Raw genomic sequence first — 23,168 nt, forward strand, 5'->3', positions numbered from 1 at the left:
TTGAGGATGTGCATGTTCCCAAGACTGAGCCTGATTTTCCAGTACAGCCCTCCTTCTTACAGTGATGTTTTCCTTAAAGCAGACTGAAATGAGTTCACTTCATGTTTAAATGCCTTGTGGTTAGAACTCAGGACTTGCCAGCCTTCTCCATTTGTTTGCAGTTTGCATCTGTTTCACCCTGCAGCTGCAAAAGGGTTTTCTGATTTGGTTTCAGGGAGATCAATTCTGAACTGACCTCGAGTACAGGAAGACCTCTGCAGGGACAGATACAGATTTTGAAGCACTATTTAGAAGACCCTCTTTAGGAAAATGAATATAAAATTATAAATATAAATTAGGCATAAAGGTGATTATCTATTTAGAGAGAGAAAACAAATAATAACAAAAATTTTTAAAGTTGACTCAGTTTGAAATAGTTTATTTTTACAACTTTTTCTTACATTCTTTCATGAGAATGTAATGCTAGGGAACCTTCTAGGGCCATGGAAGAGACCTGTATGTGTGTGTGGAGGGGGGGGGATTTTTACAGAGATTTGACATTATACACAACTGTGGATGCTGGTTAAATAGTCTCTCTGGGCCTGTTGTCTTCATGTCAGATGCTAAAACTTGAAGTCTGCATAGCAAACAATTGGGAAGGGAAGATGGATGTAAAGTGGGGGAGAGCAAGGACAAGCTAGAATCCACGAAGAGGAGCCAGGATCATGAGAATGAACTGGGACCTGTGTCAGTTTTCACTGCCTTCATCTTTATAAAATGGTGTCCTTTTTTGCAGAGCTAAACAAAATGTCTCAGGAAGATGTTGAAGGAGGATCCCAGGAGAAGGTTGAGCAGCAGCAGGCCTGGGTGCTGCCCTGTGGCCAACAAGGTAAACCAGCAGATCAATGATAATGTGCTTGAGCTACAAATGTAGCTGACTCCACCTTTTGAAGGTTAAATATAATATGACTGCTGCTTCACTTCCACCTTCTAAATCTCATGCAAATAGGTCTCTCAAATATGGTTCACCATAACCAGAAACATACAGGGAAGTGAATGCTAGGAAACATGGTTCAGCCTAGGTATACTGATGTATTGCAAAACCACCATAGTCTGCCCACTGTCACCTTGCCACCCATATACATCTCTGTAAACTATACTTATTTTAAAAATAAATACATTAACAAAGTCATACTTCTGCCTAACCTGATACAACTACCCTATGTACAACTGAAGATATGCTAACCCTTTCCCCCGTAAGTGGATACTAATTCCCTTCTGTGTTTTTGATCATGTTCATTCTTAAGTTATTCAGACTCCCCCTTTGTTATCCTGTAACTTAAATACTGAGATACAAGGTTAACAGTTATCCATATATCTTATGTTAGTTGCTCAGGAAATGGGAGTAGGAAAGAAACTAAAAGTATTTGTTTAGTGTATAGTATTTTGATACGATACATTCATATCAAAATAAGGAAGAAATACAACTACCATACTTCTCATTTCTGCAGTTAGTTACATGGTCTGGCTGGTATTTATAATTGCCTTCTGCTGGTTGGAGTTCCTCTCCTGGTGAGGTAACCTAAACATTTATTCCTGAAGTTTCTGGACCATTAGTAGTCTTGCATGAATTGACTTGTTTTAGTTTTCCATTGACTGTAATCACATAACAAAGGAGTGCTGAGAGGCTCTCCCAGGGTTTCCCTCTGCTCCCACGGTGCAGCAGCAATCCAGTTTCCTCTTGATAGTGAGGACCAGTCACCAGGATGAGTTGAGCAATCCACGATTTCCATACTATTGGCATTTTGGGCTAGATAATTCTTTGTTGTAGTGGGCTGTCCTGTGCATTGTACGATGTTTAGCCGCATCCTTGACCTCTAACCACCAGGTACTAGTTCACTCTCCTCCTGCAGTTATCACAACAACAACAGAAAATGTCTCTAGACGTCACAAATGTCCTCTGGACAAAATTGCCCCCAGTAACCCTTTTCTTTTGCCAGTTGATTCATAGACATAAGGACCCCAAAGTAGCTATGTGATAGTCTCAATTTCCAGTTAATGGAATCACTGTTTTGTCTCTTGCTGAAAGCATTGCTCTTTGGGGAACTACAGCCTCCAAATCAGCCGAGCCTAAAGTTGCAGGGATGGAAAGCAAACACTTTGTTAGTGAATCACTAGAGGTATTAGTGAGAGCTGCTATTCCTATTTCTATTCCTTGATTCCTAGATTCACGAATCCTGGTTATGGGAGAAATAGGACTGTACATTGGTTGTCAGGTTATATACTACCTCCTGGTCCATATTGCCACAGCTTTGAAAGGTACTGTCAACTATCTGGCACTATAACTGAGTGTTCAAAAAGCCATTCCGTTGTTCTATCAAGTCAGCTACTTCAGGAGGATGGGCATCATGGGAAGACCAGTGAATTCCATGGAGATGGGCCTATTGGCTGCACTTCATTTGCTGTGAAATGCTTGGCTGGAAGCAATGCTGTATTATACCATGATGGTGGATAAGGCATTCTGTAAGGCCACAGACAATGGCAGAAGCATTGTGGGCAGGGAAGAGAAGTCCATGCCTATGGTAAGTGCTTGTCCAGTGAGAACAAAGTGCAGCTCCTTTCATGACAGAAGTGGTAATGTAATCAGTCCACCATCAGGGAGCTGGCTGATTGTCCCTAGGGAATGGTGACATTTTAGGGGCTCAGTTTTGGTCTCTGCTGCTGGCAGATTGAGTACTCAGCAGTGCTGTATCCAGATAAGCCTTGATGAGTAGAAGTCCATTTTACTAGGTTCATGCATTACCTCTATCCCTGCCAATATGGCCATTATATTTGAGCCCATTTGACAATAACAGAAGTAGATGGAGAAAGAAGGTCACCGATAGCCCTAGAATATCTCATCCTGTCCTCTCAACTATTAAAATCCCTCTCTATTGAGGTCACACTTTGGTGAGCATACACATGGAAGACAAAACATTTTGCGTTCTGTGCCCATTTAGAGATGTTTATCCAATACTTCTCCAGATCTTTATAAACCAATTTTCCAATTGTGTTTCATCTAATTCCTTGACCACCCAGCCAAACCATTAACCATACCTGAAAAATTACTGTAGACCCATACCTCTGGTTATTTTTCCTACCAGGAAAAATGAACAGCCAGGTACATCACTCAAAGTTCTTTCTACATGGTGGATTTGACTTTACCACTGTTCATGAAGGCCATCCCAGCATAAGGCTATAGTGCTATAGCCACCCACTTTCAGGTTCTGCCTGCATATATTAAGTAGAACCATCTGTAAACCAAGCCTGAGTTTTTTCTTTCTTAGTTAACTATTCATAGAGAACTCCCCACAAGGCCATAGGTGTGGGTTGAGAGAGAAGGCAGTTATCAAGAGTGGGGGCATGGGCATCTTGGCAACTTTCTCATGCAGCTGACTTGTGCCTTCAAGACCTTATTGAGCGTGCTTTCTATATACCACTTTTACTTGATGGTGGAATGCTGCAGCTGTACATGCCTAGCTTTATGGGCTTGGTGAGTCAAGACTATCTACTTCATGATGGGCACCTCAGGTCACATAGTAACTTGGTGGCCCATGGTCAAGTGTTCAGGTCTACTAAGGTCAAGTAGAAAGCCAAAAGCTGTTTCTCAAAAGGAGAGTAGTTATTTGCACAGGATAGCGTGGTTCTGCTTCGAAATCCTAAGGGTCTTCATTGTGATTCACTAAGAGCAGCCTGCCACAGGCTCCATACAACATCCTTATCCATCGCTGACACTTCAAGCTGACCCCTTATGCACAGTCTCCCAGGATTTCAGCTTTTGTTTCTCATTACTCCTAATTATACTTACTTCTAGGGGAAGGATATATAATTCCTAAACTCTTGGTGTGTGTGTTTGATATGGACCCTGTGGTGAACAGAATAATGCCCCTCCCACGAAGTTGTCCACGTCCGAACCCCTGGAATCTGTGAATGTGTTAGCTTTCGTGGCAAAAGGGACTTTGCAGATGTGATTAAGTTAAGGGTCTTGAGGTGGGGAACTTACTCTCTTTTATCCAGGTGGACCCAGTGTAACTGCCAAAGTTCTTATAAGAGAAAGAGGGACAGGAATGAGACAATCAGAGAGTAGGATGTGGATGTGACAATGGAAGTGGAGGCTGGAGTGATACAAGGAAGGAGCCATGAACCAAAGAATGCAGGTGGCCTTAAGAAGTGGAAAAGGTAAGGAAATAAATTCTCCTGTAGAGGCTGTAGAAGGAGTACAACACTGCTGTCACCTTGATTTTAAGACTTCTGACCTCCAGAACTATAAGATAATAAATGTGAGTTTTAAGCCACTAAGTTTGTGGTGATTTGTCACAGTAGCAGTAGGAAATCTTGACTTGAAACTGGACCTAAAAGGAAACGCCAAGTGTCTGGGTAGAGTCCTCTCCCTCCCTGTGCACTCCTCCTCCCCTTCCCATTCTCCATCATTCTCCACAAGACTGGCTCCAGGCAAACTACTGAAGGACACAAAGTCATTGCAAGACTCTTCTTTCTACCCCTTCTGTGCCCTGTGTCTTTATGTAAACCCCTGGCTACCTGAGGTTCCGGAGTTCTTCCTCTGTCCCATCAACTTTTTTTCATCAAGCCTTCTTTTTAAATTCTTCTTTTGCTCAGAATTTGAACTCTAATAGAAAAATGATAAATTGTTCATGAATCCATGACTCCTATTTTCAAATATATCTGAAACACATTTATATTTCTATAGTGGTTTCTTGCAGACTCTAAGTCACAGAAGGAGTTACTCTAACAATGAAAAATTTCAGTTTTGTGGCAAGCTAATCCTTGGAAATTTGGAGTCTTTCAAATTACTTCAGGTAAATGCCAGTCTACATGCAGGGCATTTTCTGACTGCTTATTGCTTATGCCCAAGTGTCCATTAATGTTTCCTGTTGTTGTGTCTGGAAAATCTTAAAATTTTCAAAGGTTTTTGCTATTCATGTACAAACTTGCATTTGGGATGTTATTTAGGACCCACAGCTCACTGAAGTAACTAAGTTCTCTTATCTTGTCTAGTTTGTTTTGCCCTTACGTTCTGTTAGATGTGACAGTAAGACATTTTCTGCTGCTCCATCCTCTGGGTCACTCAAATCATTGTTGCTGGTCTCCTTGGTACTGGTAGCCTGGATGAGTAAAGTTTGTGTTAGTGGCTCTGGAAAGACTGTGAGTCCATGCAAGAATGGGAGAGGTGCTTAAGGAAGATGCACTCTTCCATCTTTGTAGCCAAGGAATGTCAACTGAAATAGCACACCAAAGAGATACTGTTTTTTATACTTTGATTTTCTTTTTTTATCCCAGCTTTATTGATATATAATTGACATAGTATTTTGTAAGTTTAGAATGTACAACCTATTGATTTGATACACTTACATATTGCAAAATGATTACCACCATAGTGTTAGCTAACACCTTTGTAGTGTAGCATAATTACCATATTTTTTTTGTGGTGAGATCATTGAAGATGCAATTACTTAGCAACTTTCAAGTGTACAATACAGTATTATTAGTTATAATAAACATGTACATTAGATCCCCAGAACTTATTCATCTTATAACTGGAAGTTTATAGTTAAAGAGATTTTTTTTTTTAATTTTGGTGCTGGCATTTTATTTATTTATTTTTAATAAAGAAATTTATTTATTTATTTATGGCTGCACTGGGTCTTTGTTGCTGCGTGTGGGCTTTCTCTAGTTGCAGCGAGCAGGGGCTACTCTGTGTTGTGGTGTGTGGGCTTATCATTGCTGTGGCTTCTCTTGTTGCAGAGTATGGGCTCTAGGCACGTGGGCTTCAGTAGTTGTGGCACGCGGGCTCAGTAGTTGCGGCACACAGACTTAGTTGCTCCATGTGGCATCTTCCCAGACCAGGGCTCGAATCCATGTCCCCTGTATTGGCAGGCGGATTCTTAACCACTGTGCCACCACAGAAGTCCCTAAAGAGATACTTTTAAATTGCCATGGTCACAATGCACCATCTCCACCCTGACAGAGTTTGCAATGCTGTTCTTTGGATAGAGTCTTCTCTTAGACTATTAAAACTATCTCTCTAAGGCTCTCCAGATTCTAGGCTTCAGTCTTGCAACCATCCCAGTCAACAGTTCGGCTTTGTGAGCCCACGCCCTGAATTTGGTCCTCTGTGTCCTGTGACTCTGTATATGACAGGAGGAAGCCAGTAGGGAAATGGAGAATAGCTTTTCTTCTGGGGCCTTAGAGCAGAGATGGACTAAGCACCATGCCACATCTCTTTTGTTAATAGACCCTACCCTAGGCCTGGGAGGCCACCTGTGGTGGACTTTTTGCAAAATGGCCACTATTATTCTCCTCTCTTTATCTGCATCCCTTGTGATGTAACTGTGCAGTTGCTTACCTTAAGAGGTGGAGTATATTTCCCCAGCATTTGAATCTGGGCTAGCCTGATGATTTGTTTTGGAATGCAGCAGAAGTGTTACTGGGTCAATTCTGAGCCTAAGGATCCGCTTGTTCTCCTGGAACACTGCTCAGCTGCCAAGTAAATAATCACAGGGGCAAAGCTTGTTAGAGGGCAAGAGACCACCTGGAGGAGAGAGAAGCCATCTGAGCAGAGGTCACCCTAGACTAGCCAGTGCCGAGCTGACCCAGCAGCTGACCACAGATGTCTAGTAAGCCTGGCTGAGACCTGAAGAACTGCCAAGCTGAAGTCTGCCTAATTGCCCACCTACAGAATTATGGCTAAAAATTGGTTGTTTTCAGCCACTATGGCTTGGAGTGGTTTGTTATGCAGTCAAAGTTTATTGATTTGTCATCAAGGTTAGAAGCATTTCCAAATTACAAGTTACATGCACTGCTGAATTATCACACTTGCCACATAAGAGGAAAGAAAAGGCAAAGGATGAACCATATATGGAAGAGAAGAGATATAAAAGGAGGAATATATAGGCAGGTTGCTATTACTCTCAGGTAGTTCTGATTAAAATCCAGTTTCTTCTCCCACTAAATGGATCACTTTACAATTCCACTGGAATCTTTTCTTTACAGGACTCAGAAACTCCCCCACACTGACTTAAGTAAAGGAAAATTAGTCTCAGGGGTATCTCATGGATCCCAAGTGTCTGGATCCCAAGACCCAACTAGGTCTTCTTGAGTGACTGGCCCTAGAACTGGAGTATAGTTTGGAACCAAGAGAGCTACTTTTTCTGCCTTGTTTTTTCCACATCTTTCTCAAGATCTCTCATCATTTCTGTATGTTTGCTCCACTTTTTCTCTCTTCACTTCTCTGCTTGCACATAGCTTCATTGTGCCCATTCCAAAATAGCAGGCTCAGACTCCAGTCCTCAGGACGTTCTAGCTCACCTTCCATAAATTCAAATTCCCATTCAGAGAGAATCCTATTTAGTCCACTGTGGGCCAGTCAGTTGTGCTTGAGTGGTGGTTGGCAAGGCCAATAAAGATACCCTTTTTTTCTGCTTTTAAAAAAAATTTTTTTAATTGTTTTTTTTAAACATCTTTATTGGAGTATAATTGCTTTGCAACGGTGTGTTATTTTCTGCTTTATAACAAAGTAAATCAGCTATACATATACATATATCTCCATATCTCCTTCCTCTTGTGTTCTCCCTCCCACCATCCCTATCCCACCCCTCTAGGTGGTCACAAAGCACGGAGCTGATCTCCCTGTGCTATGAGGCTGCTTCCCACTTTTTTTGACATTGGGCAGGTATCTTTTGTAAGAACCAGAGGACTGCATTAATATTCTTAATTTCTACTACTGGCAGGAACTACACCTTACTTTCTGGAACTCCTTTTTATCAAGTTACCAGATAGATTTTTTACCTTTGCTTTCCAGTGGAGGATCAACTTCTGCGTCCTTCCATTGGAGGAATATGAATGACAATAATCAGCAATTTCCTTTCCTGATCAGGCTGGGGCAGGGCTTGGAAAGTCTTTCTTAGCCCTGAGTCCTGCGTCATATGTCTTTATGATGCTCCTGGTATCCCAAGACTCAGGACTTCCAGCCTCTCTTTCCTATGAAGCTAGCTTCCAGTGTCCTTAACATTCTACTCAGCATCTGGGTCTGTTTTCCTTTGTTAAAAAAATTGTGTTTTGTTTTGTTTTATTTTACAGTAGTCAAAATTTAGAAGCCTGCTGATCGAGACACTCTCTAATAGCAATTTATAGTTATATGGATTTTATGGAATAGAAAATTGTCAAAAATAAATCTGGGTACTGACATATGGTTACCAGGTCTATATTTTGCCACAGAAAGCCATTACAAGCTCCCATATCCAATCATCATCATTTAATGTTAGATTGAAACCAAGGAAATTGCCATTTTTGTAGGTCAAAAACAGTTGAATATTGGCAATTTCCTGTGGTTCAGTGTAATATATTGAAGCATATTTTAACTTGAGAACTGTAGGAAGGATATACTCTTATAATAAATAACTGACCTTTACAGTGAGCTTATTTAACTTTATGAAAAATGCACTGCACTTTCCTTAATTTTCTTATTTCATCATGAACCATGAACACTTTATAATGGTCTGGCACTAGTTTTTGATGTGTCCTTTTTTTAAACACAGGTCTGGGGAAACACATCTGTGTGATCCTCTCAGGATCCCTCTCATTCCTAAGAATTCTTTTTTCCTAGCCTCCGAGGCAGGGTTCTGGCCTTCCCTTGATTCAAAGTCATTTTCAAAGAGCCGTCATCTTCTCTCTTAGGCCCTCTCAGACTGTTGGGTAAATCCTTCACTTGCACCAAACTTGGGCATTTAGGGGACATGCTTTCAGCACTCAATTCATTGTCACATTCCCCCTCATGAAGAATATGGTTACATTTATAAAAGGAGCCTCAGTAACCTCCCATGGGTCTGCAATGAAATATGCAAACCAGTTTTTCTATCAACCATGAGTTAAAGATCTTCCCTTTGGATTGTGTTTCTTGCACAACTTTTCTATCTCAGACAACTCCCCCATCACCCTCTATTTCCTACCCAAGGGATCTTCATCTCTTACAAGCAAGATCCAGACAGATTGTATGACAAACTGGCTTTGGTTATTAAAAACATCTTTTTAGCTCTTGGCACAATAAGCAAAACCACCCCTGATGAAAAGAAAGTCTCTCTCTACCATATGGTTCTTGAAAGAAGTACAATTTTCTGAATTTACTGTACATGTGAAAACAATAAACAATTTGCATTTCTTTCTTTTTCTAGTAACTCAAACTCTAACCTGAGGGTTTTTAAAGAATGGATTTTGTAATTTCAACATTGTACCACTTTCTGAAATATTACTGATTCTCAGCAAAGTAACTAAGCCTTAGCCAAATGTTTCAGTTTATCTCTCTTTTTTGTGTGTGAATCTGTAAATGCGTCAGAAAAACGTTTACTGTAATGTTAGAATGTGCATGTGTTGGCATTAAAACTGTGGTTTTGTCCCTACGGGGAATCAAATGGAAGCAAAATTACAGTTAATTCCTGGTATCTATGATAATGGGGAACAGACAGAGTTTGTACCAGTAATATTTGAAAAATTTATTTTAGAAATTAGGTTGAACCTTGTCCTACACTAAACCTTTTGCCAGAGATCCACAAGTAGTCAAGTTGTTCTTTTCCCTTCTTCTCCTGGTTCACCAGACTCTGGGGTAGAGAAATGGCCAACAGGAAAGAAGGGTAGAATCAAAAAACTTATTCACGGGCTTCCCTGGTGGCGCAGTGGTTGAGAATCCGCCTGCCGATGCAGGGGACACGGGTTCGTGCCCCGGTCTGGGAAGATCCCACATGCCGCGAAGCGGCTGGGCCCGTGAGCCATGGCCGCTGAGCCTGCGCGTCCAGAGCCTGTGCCCCGCAATGGGAGAGGCCACGGCACTGAGAGGCCCGCGTATCAAAAAAAAAAAAACTTATTCACAAATCTCATGATCATTAGAGTTTTCTCAGCATGTTGACTATAGCTCTTTTGTGGGAAAAGGAAACTACTCTATAGGAAAAGAGGATGACAGTCTTCCTGTTCCTTTAGTAAGGTGTCTTGTCTTTCCTTATGATTTAAGAGATAATCATACACCGAAACTCATGTTACCTCCTTTCCAAATTCAGTTTTCAGTTTGTAATTGAAAAAAAGAAGTAAAAGGATTTTAGAGAATTCTGAAGCCTCTTTGAAGCTATTCTCTCAAAAAGGGAAGATTTGAAATATAGCTGAATGGGAAGGAAGAATGCTACCACAGAGCTTTCTACATCTAGCCAGTAGCCTGCAAGAGAAGGATTTATTTTATTTGGTTCAGTCTCTGACTATTTGGGAGAAGGAGATGATGTATAACTCTTTATGGCCTCATGGCTCCCACAAGGGTTTTCAATAGACTGGAGGGGCAGGGTCTCACTTATTCTGTATCTGGAGTGTTTCTTGAATGCAAAAGCTCATACACTTGTAGGGACAAGAGTGCATTGCATTTTGGGTGTCCAGATGTAATGCTCTAATAATGTAAACCACTAATTTGTTCTGGAACTATTATTGTTATCAGTTGAAGAAGACTTGGAAAATGAGTTGCAGTTTTAAAAAGTCCTGGAGGACTTTCCTGGTGGCACAGTGGTTGAGAATCTGCCTGCCAATGCAGGGGACACAGGTTCGATCCCTGGTCCGGGAAGATCCCATATGCCGTGGAACAACTAAGCCCATGCACCACAACTACTGAGCCTGTGCTCTAGAGCCCATGAGCCACAACTACTGAAGCCTGTGTGCCACAACTACTGAAGCGTGCTCCGTAACAAGAGAAGCCACCCCAATGAGAAGCCTGCGCACCAAAACAAAGTGTAGCCCCCGCTTGCCGCAACTAGAGAAAGCCCGTGTGCAGCAACAAAGACCCAATGCAGGCAAAAATAAAAATAAAATAAATAAATTGATTAAATAAATAAATAAGAAGTCCTGGAGAATTTTGTAACTCACTGCTCTTCATAGTGGTAATCCTTACACAAAAGCTTTGTGTGTGTGTGTGTGTGTGATTATGGTATGGTAGGGATAGGGGAAACCTTAATTAACTACACTAGAAACTCAAAATACAAATGAAATGATGGTTTTAAATAAGCCTGGATATCATAATTAGTCCCAGATGGTTCCTTTGTAGTCAGGAGAGTTCTCCCAAACAGCTACATTTCTTTGTTTGAATGTCAAAATAGAAACTGAATTAGACCCCTGCACTGCGTCCTCACACTCACAGCTTTTGGGGGGTTTTGCTGCATCGACTTTGGGAGATGTCCATTGAGACAAAGAAATCGTTTCCTCCATAATATATTCTTTAGAAGGCAGCAGATGTTCTCTGAACCAACTTTTACAATCTCAGAACCAAGGGTTTTTCTTTCCTACTGGTTTTCTTTATCTGCTTTTGGAGATGGAAAACATTTTCTGTTTCTATGGTTCATCTGTTCAGTAGACTCACTGCCCTGGGGGAACAGGCCTCACAGGCCTCAGGGTATCAACTCCATTTGCTGTAGGAAACCAGATTTATCATCAGATAGGGAGCTCTGATTCCCATGGAGAATAGTCAGGCGGAGCAGGGAGAGGTGTCTTTAAGCAAATACTGTTTGCCATAGAAAACCAGGGAAAATCAAACCAAAGAAAACACATAGCTGATGCCAAAGAGGGTGTTGTCTTTAGTTATTTCCAAGAGACATCAGTTGTTCCTTGATATCTCTAATAGAAAACTTGTCAGAATAAGTAAATTTATTTCCAGTTCTGTCCTACTAACAAGTTTTGCCAATTAAATTGATTGGTTGCAGTCATCAGTAAGGAAAATGTAGACACACCCAGTCTTTTCCTATAAATGATTCCCCCAAATCTGCGTTTATTTGTTTTTGGGATTCAAGGTTCCTTTTGAAAATCTTCAAAATATTTCCCTTTTAAGTGGATGGATTAACACACTCACTCTGTTTCTTCCTCACTCAGAGAAGACTAAGTTAATGATTCGTTGCTTTTCCATCAACTGGTATTTTACTCACGACAGAATGAAGTAGGCCTTATTTCTCATGATGTAAATGGTGGACTTCTCAAATTCCATGTGACAGCAAGGAGTGGAGTAAGGCATTTTGTGTCTAGTCAGATTCATTTGTATTTAGAGTCAAAAAATGATATTTACTATGTAATATTTGGGTGAATTAACAATGGTATTTCCTCCCTCTCTCTAGATCAATATATTCATTTTATATGCTCTTTTATTTTTGATTAGTAATATAATATAGTAACAGTACAGTATTATAATAATAAAAAGTAATGCATTTTGTAATAAATGTAACACGTAGGTGACCAGTGATTCACACTAAAATTAAGTTTTACTGTGGAATAAAGATTACTCATTACGTGTAACTACCAGCTTTTCAGGAGCAAACTGAGACTATTTCTCCGATCAGGTGAAACAAAGCCATCCCTTACTTTTGTATGAGATATCTAATGGAATAAGCAAAATATATTTCCCCTTTTGCAATAGGTGGATAATTGCTGAAATTCCCCACTTTCCTCTTTAGTGACTATATCGAATTCTGCATTGAATTCAGTGCATTGAATAATTGAATACCGCAGTTTTGAAATAGAAATATGTATTTCACTTACTGATATAAAAACACCTTATTTGTTTTTAATCACCCCATTATTTGTACTTTTCCCAAAAGACATCTTGCTTTTACAGCTAATTTGAAACAAATGATCAATATGCAAACACTGACTAACCAGCAAAATTATCATCAGCTTGGCATTCTCTTATCAATATCAAGGTGATATTGATTATGCATTCAGGAATTATCAAATGCTTGAGTATCATAATACCATCTAAATTATAGTGCATATGTTAAATTATAGTACATCTTTTATTAATATTTATATAGTTTATTAATATATCACACATACTTTTGATTTTGGGCTTTGTGCCTATAAGCTCATATAGATTCATATAGCCCTATAATTATATTTAATACCTTCTTGATGGAGCTGATTTCCCAACTGTGGCATTTTTTTTTTTTTTGATTAGGAGCACTGAAATTTTGGTATTAGAATTGTGAGAAACTGGGCAAGTCATTTAAATTAGTTTTATATTATTTAAGACTGAAAGTAAGACTGCTGTAAGACAGTAAATATGAAGTGTCTGTTATTAATATTATATAGCATTTGTCATCCTTAAAATAGATATTTGGAATAAGTGATCTCATTTATTCATCATTCATTTACTTATTTATTTGTTCATTCATTCAGTAAATACATATTGAGCACCTACTATGTGCCAGATACTCTGGTGCATGCTGAGATACATTGATGAGAAAATTCAGATACAGGCCTTGCTTAGAGTTTAGTGGAATAATAGGTAACATTTATTGAACATCTAATCTCCAGTTACCTTTAGAATTCAGACATTCCACAAATCTAAGAACCATTCAATTATATTATAGAATCTTTAATCCTGGTGGAAGTCAGGGTGATAAAAGTGAGAGCCCACCTATTCCTTGCTCACACCCTTAAAAGTGGAGAGCAGAGGGCTTGGAAAGGTGACATGGTGGGAATGAGAGTGGAAGAGTAGGTAACTACCCTTGGGAAGCCCATGGTAGGGATGGCTTTATTTTTGTTGGAGGGTGAATGTAGCTCTATGTGTTTGTTGGGTACATGAAGGTGATGATTGTGTTCAGATTAAGGAAAAGCAAAGTGCAAATCTCCTTGTCTTTTAGTGATTGAAGGAATGTCCACACCAGCCTGGGAAATACACACTCTGAAAAAATACCTCTGAGGTCTTCTGTTTTGAGGTCTTTCCATTTCTTCTGTTGTCTAAAAAATTGTGTTTTCTCTGAGATCTTTATTGATTTTACTCCTCTGTGGAATGAGGAGTAAAAGAGATGCCTTAAGGCCAATGAAATAAATGAAATCACTTTTCTGAAAGGAATTTATGTGTTAACCCCTCTCTAGTCTCTTGAATTTCTTGGGCTTGCCACTAATGAATTGGAGATAATAATCTCGCCCATAGTTGTGTTTCTAAATGAACAACTCTCTGGATATGCTGAGTACTGTTCTTTGTACAATAGATTTGTTAGGGAACTGAAGAGAGTAACAGTAGATTATTTGACTAGATTTTAGTGCAGCATCTTTTTCAGGATTTGATGAAATATGACCTATGAAGTGAGTTATGGATGTGCAGGACAATATGGTTTTTTTGACCTATGGGTGGAGACAGACTGCGAGAATCAAGGGCTGAGACTATATAGATGTCTACCACATTGTGGAGAGACAGATGTCCTAGGCATTGAAGAGGTTGTGAGGTGCAGGCTTATTGAACATCTTTAGAAATGTTTTGCTGAAAGAAGAAAATAACACATAACTGACATTGGGTGAAGAGTATTAGGAGAGCCTTCCAATGCCAGTGTGCAGAGGCAGCCAGAAAAGTCTGAAGCTTGGGAGGTGATGTTTGGAAAGTGTAGCTCATTTGAGAAAGAGGGGGTAGAGGTTAAAATTTGATGAACTGGACACAAAGCTGATGCTTATGTTGACACTGATGAATGGCAAACTCTATGTACTGGGAAAATGACTCTTTTAACCTGAATGTTGATTCTCAAGAAAAGCAGATGGTCAGAGAGAAGTTCTAGAAATGAGCAATTCAGATGGGGAAAGTGAGAAATGTTTGAAAGAAACAGGCAAGTAGGGCTTCCCTGGTGGCGCAGTGGTTGAGAGTCCGCCTGCCGATGCAGGGGACACAGGTGCCCTGTCCAGGAAGATCCCACATGCCACGGAGTGGCTGGGCCCGTGAGCCATGGCCGCTGAGCCTGCGTGTCCGGAGCCTGTGCTCCGCAACGGGAGAGGCCACAACAGTGAGAGGCCCGCATACCGCAAAAAAAAAAAAAAAAAAAAAAAAGAAGCAAGTAGAAGAACTAAAGGTGATAATGTGAGCATAAGGAACTCATTGTCTACTTCAGTCTATTTTATATATTATAAATAATTATTCCTGCCAGGAAGAATTATACTTCAAATATGGTAAGTATGTTGAGAAGGAGAAAGAGCAATAACTTAAAACTCAGAGTAAAGCTCCTTAAATAAGAGGGCTATTTTAGACTATATAATAGGTAACACTGCCAGGGGTCAAGGAATCCAACATGTGTAGAGTACAGAGCTTTGCCCCTATCTCAGGAGCGGTGGCCCACCTAATGCCTCAGGTTGTACACTGAGTGACTTCTTCTTTTGGGGGTGTGTCCTGAACCTTGTATGCTGACTATTTCATCCTCTCAGATCTGAGGCTATGAAGGACCACGTCAAGGCTGCCATTTCCACCATTGATGGTGTGATGCTACACAGAGTCTGAGATGAATTAGATGCAGGATTGAGCCCTGCCGGGTGACATGCAGGATGCATAATGAACATCTGCAGGAGTAAGGAAATAACCATGAAGGCTTTTTAATAAATTGGTTTGACTGAATGTTCATATAAAACTTAGGCACTGAAAATAAATTTCAGAAGTGTTCAATTAATTTTGAATAACCATACAGGTATTCAATAAATATTTGAAATGAATCAGTTAGGAGCAGTGTTTATATGTCTAGTATGTTCCTAGAACTCTGGTAGAACTGTAGGAAAATCTTTAAAAAGCTCCAAGGAGTTTATAATTATGTTGACCTTTAAAAATAGATGTACTAAATTCTTAAGTTTTTTATTAACAAACATTTATATATATAAAGAATATTATGTACTCAGGATTTTTCTAGGTGCTTTATAAATATTAACTCCTATACTCATCTAGATTAAAGGACGCTTTATTGAAGTGAATTTATGTAGGACTTTTATATGTGAGTCTTTTGAGCAGAGGAATATGAGAGGTTGGATATGTACTGTGAATTTATGAAAACCTAGAAATGGACTGTAATCTACTATTTTTCATGTCCAGAGTGCACTCCATGTAGATTTGTCAAGTAGGCAAAATTTGCCTACATGTTATTCTGCCTTCTGATGTCAACTGGGCCCTAAGGTTGTTTTTTGCTTCATAAAGCCTCTCTCTAAGGTTTCCTGATTGAGTTTATCTACCTGTGATGTCTAAGACACTGGAGTAGGCTGCACACTGATGCCAGTGTTGGGTGCCAGGAATTATGGTAAGCTGTTTACGGAGCTATGTGGGATGTGTTTTGGGAAGGTATCCAGTGATTATTCTCGTGTCTGAAGTTTTTGTCCTTCAACAGTGGATGATGTAGTGAATTTAACCAATTAACATGATGGTTAGGCTCCTGCTGACTGGAAGTACCCCTCACCTTTCATGAGAAAACTCAGAGCTACGGGTAAATTATGTTGAGGAATTGGGTTGCAGGAACTTTTCTTTACCCACAAGATGATTTAAAACGTTCAAACTGAAGTTACAATCCCCATACTCCCTTCCTCACCAGAGCAGACATTCCTCTAGTGGAGGCGCCAACCTGATCCCATCCAAATTCACTGTCATTCCTAGAATAGCTAACAATCACTGCTAAACATTTCCCAAGTAATCCTAGCTAAGAATAGTGTCTTATTGCTAGAGCTCTGACACAAGAAACTCAACACTCTGTTGGACTCAGATAAGCCAAACTTTTTTTTGAGAGCTTGTCCAAGTGAGACTGAGAAGGATGGAGCCTGAGAAAGACTCAGGTTGATGGAGTCTAGTAAGACTCTCTATGTCATCTGTGACGTGGCATTGAGTGATGCTATATGAGACTAAAAGTGCCTGTGGGTCTGCCTAAATGCTAAGTCGACTACCTGTCAGTGCCTTGGGCACCAAAGAAACATTCATTAACTCTGCCCAACAATCAAATTAAAATTTCACTCTTACTATCTTGCAGTTCTTAAACACTAGTTGATACCTCTGATACCTTTCCTACTTGTTCTGCTACAGTTTGTTGGAAAGCTGAAGCTCTATCTTGCTTTATTAAGCCAGAAAGACATATTTCTTTTTTAAGAGGTTTGGGGGCTTATTATTAGTCCCCAAATTTACTATCACCTTGTAATTGATATGGTACTTGATCCTCCTGAGGACTTTGAGAGAGCAAGAATTATCATCCCACTTTTATTAATAAGAAGTAGAGGCTCAGACTCATGGTTCATATTTAGCAAATGGCATATATGGAACTAGATCCCAGGTCTTTGGACTTTTCTTGTGTGATATTCTCATTACTTTATCCCATCTCTGCTCACATGCCCAAGTGTCCAAGGCCTGGTCCCCCACCTGCTCCAGCTCATGTATCTGCTTTAGTTTGGCAAGAAAAAAAGGCTTTGGGACTAGGTATAGGTCTGTGCCCACAGCACAATGTTTGAGACAAATGCTCTGATTTTCCCCAGTACCAAAAAGCATCATTTCTATAATATTTATTGTATGATTTTTCTGTAACCCATAAGAAAATTACAATATTTTTTTGTCTGAAGCACAAATTATATTGTTTCAGCATGGCTGCATTTGTTTAACATAGATGGTTTGCGTACCTTGTGCTTTCTTCTTTGGCCTGAATTCTTCTTTCCAAGTTAGAATGTTTCTTCTTCTTTGGCATCCATTAAAAATCATCAGTAACATGGCCACCCTCCAGAAACACTTCTGTAATGCCAGCCACAGGACTCAGTGTCTAAAAATAAGAATTGAAAATGAGATATAAGTTAATACTCAGAAATCTTTCCATGTGTCTTTATTAAAATTTGGTAAAACCTATGCTAGGGAGAAGTTTGAAATACATGAAACCTTTATTGCTACTTCCTATAAAAACTTTGGCTGAGTAATTAGTGAGAGCTTGTCCTTTTTAATCTGGCTGTCTCCTATTAGCTGCGTTTCATTCTTTAACTTAAGGTTATGTAAATTCAGGGGAGATTCTCATTCCCGTATCCAGAGCCCACAGCTGAGCAGGCTTCCTGGGAAGAAGCATGACCCCTCACTAATGATTCCCAAGCTCTTGAAGTTTATTTTTTCATTTAGCCATCATTTGTTGCTTCCTTTACAGAACTGATTAAACTCACCAAATGATGAAACATGAAATCAAATAGTTTGGGAATGGTGTGGGCAGTTTAAAATTTTTTAGAAATTTAGTGTGGAAACTGTAAAATTTACCAGAAAAAAAATCAAAATTAATTAGCTGGGATTTCCCCACCTTTTCTTCCATCTAAAACTCCCTTCTGGTTTGTTCCATAGGAATAATTATATCCTAAAACAGATCATTCATATTTATTTTTTATATGCTTTATTCAGTTTTCCTATATTTTTCATCTTACTTCTGATTCTGAAGCACACAGTCTAATGGTAAAGCTTTAAATTCAGTCTAGTCACTTATAATTCCTCAAATGCTCCAAATCTGGTGTGTTACTAGCCCTTCCTTCCTCCCTTCCTTCCTTCACACAAACTATCATAGAAATTCTTAGGGCAGACTGTTAGGTATTAGTAAGTGTTATGATTACCTTTTCTAGAAGATATGAAAATAAAAATCAGGCTGAATCCAAAGATGAGACAGTAAACCCATTTAATATGTAACGATTCCTGAATTTTTTCTTATTGCATTTTCACAGCTTTTATATGTGTTTGGAGAAGTGTTAGGGACATTAAATCTGGAGAATAACAGGACAATTCTGCAGTTGTTTTTTGCTCTTCAATAGTCTATAAATCTCATACCTTCACCCAGGTTTCACTTTAGATTAAGATATTTAGTCACTCATCCAGGTTTGTAATGTGTCAGCCTTATTGTTACTTTCTAAGAAACCTTAGTTTGTTGCTTTCTAAAGTTGACTGTTTTGTCTACTGTGGATTGATACAAACCTAAAACTTATTTTTTCCCAGAATAATTTTGTTCCCTATTGATCTTTTGAACTCAGATATTTCTGGCAGACCTTCTCTTGTGTACATAAATTATGATGTCACAAAGTTATGGATTTTAAATTTATATGGCAGCCCTTAGGGCATATCCATATTTTTTTTAAAAGACAGTCTTTTGTCCCAGGCTGAACCTAGACTGATCAGCTTTCAAAATGTTTTCTCTTGAGTTTCTGTGGTCATGCTAGGACCCACTGAACCAAAAAAAGGACTAACAGATCTATGGTTCATAGCCCATAGGATTTTTTTTTCCATTTAATTTCATTCCAATTTACTTCATGTCATTTTTACCTTTAATATTATACTCCTACTGTTTTTCAGCTTTAATGAAGTATGATTGACAAGTAAAATTGTATATAAAGTACAGTATGATGATTGTATATACATACATGTTGTAAAATGATTACCACAATCAATTTAACATATCTATCTCCTCATATGGTTACCTTTTTTTTTTTTGGTGGCAAGAATACGTACAATCTATTCTTTTAGCAAATTTCAAGTATACAATAATTATTAACTACAGTCACCATACTGTACACTAGGTCTCCAAACTTTTTCATGTTGTAACTGAACTCTTGTACCCTTTGGCAAACATCTCCCCATTTTCCCCATCCCCCAGCTACCATTCTTCTCTTTGCTTCTGTAAAAAGTTCTGTTCAACTTTTTTAGATTCCAGTTGTAAGTGACACCATGCCATAATTGTCTTTCTCTGGCTTATTTCAATTTTCACAATGTCCTCCAGTTTATTCGTGATGTTGCAAATGGCAGGATTTCTTTCTTTTATTAAGGCTGAATAATATTTCATTATATACATAGATTTTAGACATTTTATTTATCCATTTTTCTGTTGACAGACACTTAGGCTGTTTTCATATCTTGACAATTGTAAATAGTGCTGACGTGAACATGGGAGTACAGCTATCTCTTTGATAGTTATATCCAGAAGTGGAATTGCTAGATCATATGGTAATATAATTCTATTCTTAATTTTTTTCAGGAACCTCCATACTATTTTCCATAAAGGCAGTGTGAATTTATATTCCCACCAACAGTGTAAAATGGTTCCCTTTCCCCACACTTAGCCAAAACTTATCCTTTGACTTTTTGATAATAACCATCCTAACAGGCGTGGGGTGATATCTCACTGTGGTTTTGGCTTGTATTTCCCTAATACTTAGTGATGTTGAGCATCTTTTTATACACCTGTTGGCCATTTGTATGTCTTCTTTGGAAAAATATCTAGTCAGGTCCTTTGCCCATTTAAAAAATCTGATTAGTTGTTTTTCTGCTATTGAGTTATATGTGTGCCTTATATATTTTCAATATTAACCCCTTATCAGATATATGGTTTGCAAATATTTTCTCCCATTACATAGATTTTCTTTTCATTTTGTTTCTTTTGCTGTGCAGAAGCTTTTAATTTGATGTAGTCCCCCTTGTTTATTTTTGCTTTTGTTGTTTGTACTTTTGGTGTCAAATCCAAAACATCATCACCAAGACCAATGTCAAGGAGCTTTTCTCCTATGCTTTCTTCTAGGAGTTGTATGGCTTTAGGTCTTATGTTTAAATTTTTAATCCATTTTGAGTTGATTTTTGTGTATTTGTGTATGGTGTAAGGTAAGGTCCAATTTCATTCTTTTGCAAGTGGCTATCCGGTTTTCCCGGAGAAAAGGAGATGAGTCCACCTGTGATGTGTCCGCCTGAGATGTGTCCACCTGCAGGCAGCATGTGTCCTGTGGGATGGTACACAACTGGGCCTCATGGATGATCTATCACATAGTCTGCACTCATTTGGTAAACTGAACATGTGACTTGTCAGGAACATTTTTCTTCAGTGCTTAGCATGTGCCTTGTAAGGGAAATTTAATCCATATGTGTCAAAGATTCATTTACACTTAAAATCATTAAAGCGTTGTTCTGAGTTGTTGGTTTTTTTTTTTTTTTTTTTTTTGGTAAGAAGTGGATTTATTTAGAGAGAAACATGCTCCACAGACAGAGTATGGACCATCTCAGAAGGTGAGAAAGGCCTGTTCTGAGTTTTTGATGTCTAACAAGTCTTTTGACTTTTTCCAAGCAGTTCTAAGTGCTTTGTGGAGGGTAAACCTAATTCCCAGCACCAGAAAATTCAGGTTTTCTCCTTGACTCTAAAATTCGTACTTCCATCTTACAGAAAAGTTCCTTAGTTTCCTAAGTTAGGAAATACGTTCCTACCTGCTTCCATTTCTAAGTGACTCAGAGCAGCGGGGCTCTGGAATGGCAAAGTATGATATGGCGTGATTCACACATCTGGCCCCTATCTGGGCCTGTTTTCTAACTTGGCAGGAAGTACAGGATGTATTTTACTTTCATCTACCTCTGCTTCATTGCATACATTGTGCAACACAAACACCAGATGCTTCTGAATTCATTTGGTCTATGGAAACAGAAAGGAAGAAGCCCTTTTTCATTGCAAGGATTTGGGACAAACATATTAAAGAGCATGAATACTCAGAGAAGTATTATATTTTCATTCTTTCCAAGACTAAAGCTACTCTGGTGCATCTGTGTTTTGCCAACAGTCTTATGTCCCTCACCTTACTAATAACTTCAGTTATCTTGGTTAGGTTAGGGCTGATCCTAGGATGATGTGGCCATGCAGGGCAGGCTGCCGCAAGAAGGCACCTCTTTCAGTATCTCTTCCTTCTTTTTCCCTTTTGGTATTTTTCTTTAACCTTTCCCTCACTCATCTCTGCTTGGAGACTGTCCCAGGTCCTTCCAGTCATCTAGGAAAACATAGATAAGTCCTATGAAGTTGTTTCTGAGAATATGCTACTCTCCTAGGACGGGTGACAAATTGAGGCAGGGATTATGTGCCTTTCATTTCTGTGTTCCTGGTGTCTTGGACAGCGCCTGGCATACAATTGGTACTTAAGTCATGTTTGCTGAATAAATATAGTAGCTTTGTACATGAGACAGTCAAGCTAAATTCAAAAGACTGAGCACCTGACCCTGAAATTTCAGTTGTTGACCTAATCTCAACAAACATCCTTGTCTTTCTGTATCGTGCCTAGTGGCTTCACCCATTCAAACCTTAAATCCACAGCAGAAAATACACAGACTAATGACAGCCCATGGGGCAGTGTTTTTGAGTGGCAGGTTTTTTGAGTGTTTTGAGTTCAATCGCCCCTGGAAGTGTAGGAAGTGTCCTACCCTCAGGACAGAGTGAGGCTGAGCCTTCTCAGCCAATTGGCTTGCTCTTGTGTGCAGTGTGTGGGGCTATCACTTGCTTTCTGGAAGATTCTGGTCTCTTCTCTGTGAGTTGAAGTTTTCACCTCTATAGTGGGAGGGTTAGGCTACTTCAGTCATTCCATACCTTTCATTTTAAAAAATTAAAATTTTTTTATTGCATATTTAATGTACAATATTATACAACTTACAGGTGTACAATATTGTGATTCACAATTTTTAAAGGTTATACTCCATTCATAGTTATTATAAAATATTGGCTATATTCCCTGTGTTGTATAATATATCCTTGTAGCTTATTTTATATATAATAGTTTGTACCTCTTAATCCTCTACCCATCTCTTGCCCCTCTCCCCCCTTTCCTATCCCTACTGGTAACCACTAGTTTGTTCTCTATATCTGTGAGTCTGCTTCTTTTTTGTTATATTCACTAGTTTGTTGTACTTTTTTAGATTCCACATATAAGTGATATCATACAGTATTTGTCTTTCTCCATCTGACTTATTTCACTTCACATAATACCTTCCAAGTCCATCCATGTAGTTACAAATGGCAAACTTTCATTCTTTTTTACTACTGAGTAATATTCCATTATATGTATGTACTGCATCTTCTTTATCCATTCATCTGTTGATGGACACTTTGGTTGCTTCCTTATCTTAGCAATTATAAATAATGCTGCTATGAGCACTGGGGTGCACCTATCTTTTTGAATTAGTGTTTTTGTTTTTTTCAGATATATACCCAGGAGTGGGATTGCTGGGTTATATGGTAGTTCTAATTTTAGTGTTTTTGAGAAACCTCGATACTGTTTTCCACATTGTCTGCACCGATTTACATTCCTACCACCAGTGTACGAGGGTTCCCTTTTCTCTACATCCTTGCCAACGTTTGTTGTATTCTTGTTGATGATAGCCATTCTGACAGGTATAGGGCGATATCTCACTGTGGTTTTGATTTGCATTTCCCTGATGATTAGCGATGTTGAGCATCTTTTCATGTGCCTACCTTTCATTTTGTATGGCATTTTTTCTGAGCATAGTTAGGCTTTAGAAAGGATTCGGCCTCAGGTTATTTGGGAGAGGGACATGGCCAGTCTATTTCTGGCTATCCCTACTGGTCTCCCTACTACAA

At 39.0% G+C, this 23,168-nt stretch overlaps 1 long non-coding RNA gene across 1 annotated transcript; it reads left to right on the plus strand.

Moving 5' to 3' along the window:
* The first annotated feature begins 790 nt into the window (after positions 1-790).
* On the plus strand, positions 791-10,864 carry LOC131754751 (uncharacterized). The gene is made up of 4 exons (XR_010840181.1): positions 791-868; positions 2,366-2,561; positions 4,036-4,197; positions 10,505-10,864. It is a non-coding gene; the product is annotated as an uncharacterized lncRNA (long non-coding RNA).
* Positions 10,865-23,168: the final 12,304 nt, after the last annotated feature.

The sequence above is a fragment of the Kogia breviceps genome, chromosome 4 (genome assembly GCF_026419965.1).
Source record: "Kogia breviceps isolate mKogBre1 chromosome 4, mKogBre1 haplotype 1, whole genome shotgun sequence".
Classification (NCBI taxonomy): Eukaryota; Metazoa; Chordata; class Mammalia; order Artiodactyla; family Physeteridae; genus Kogia; species Kogia breviceps.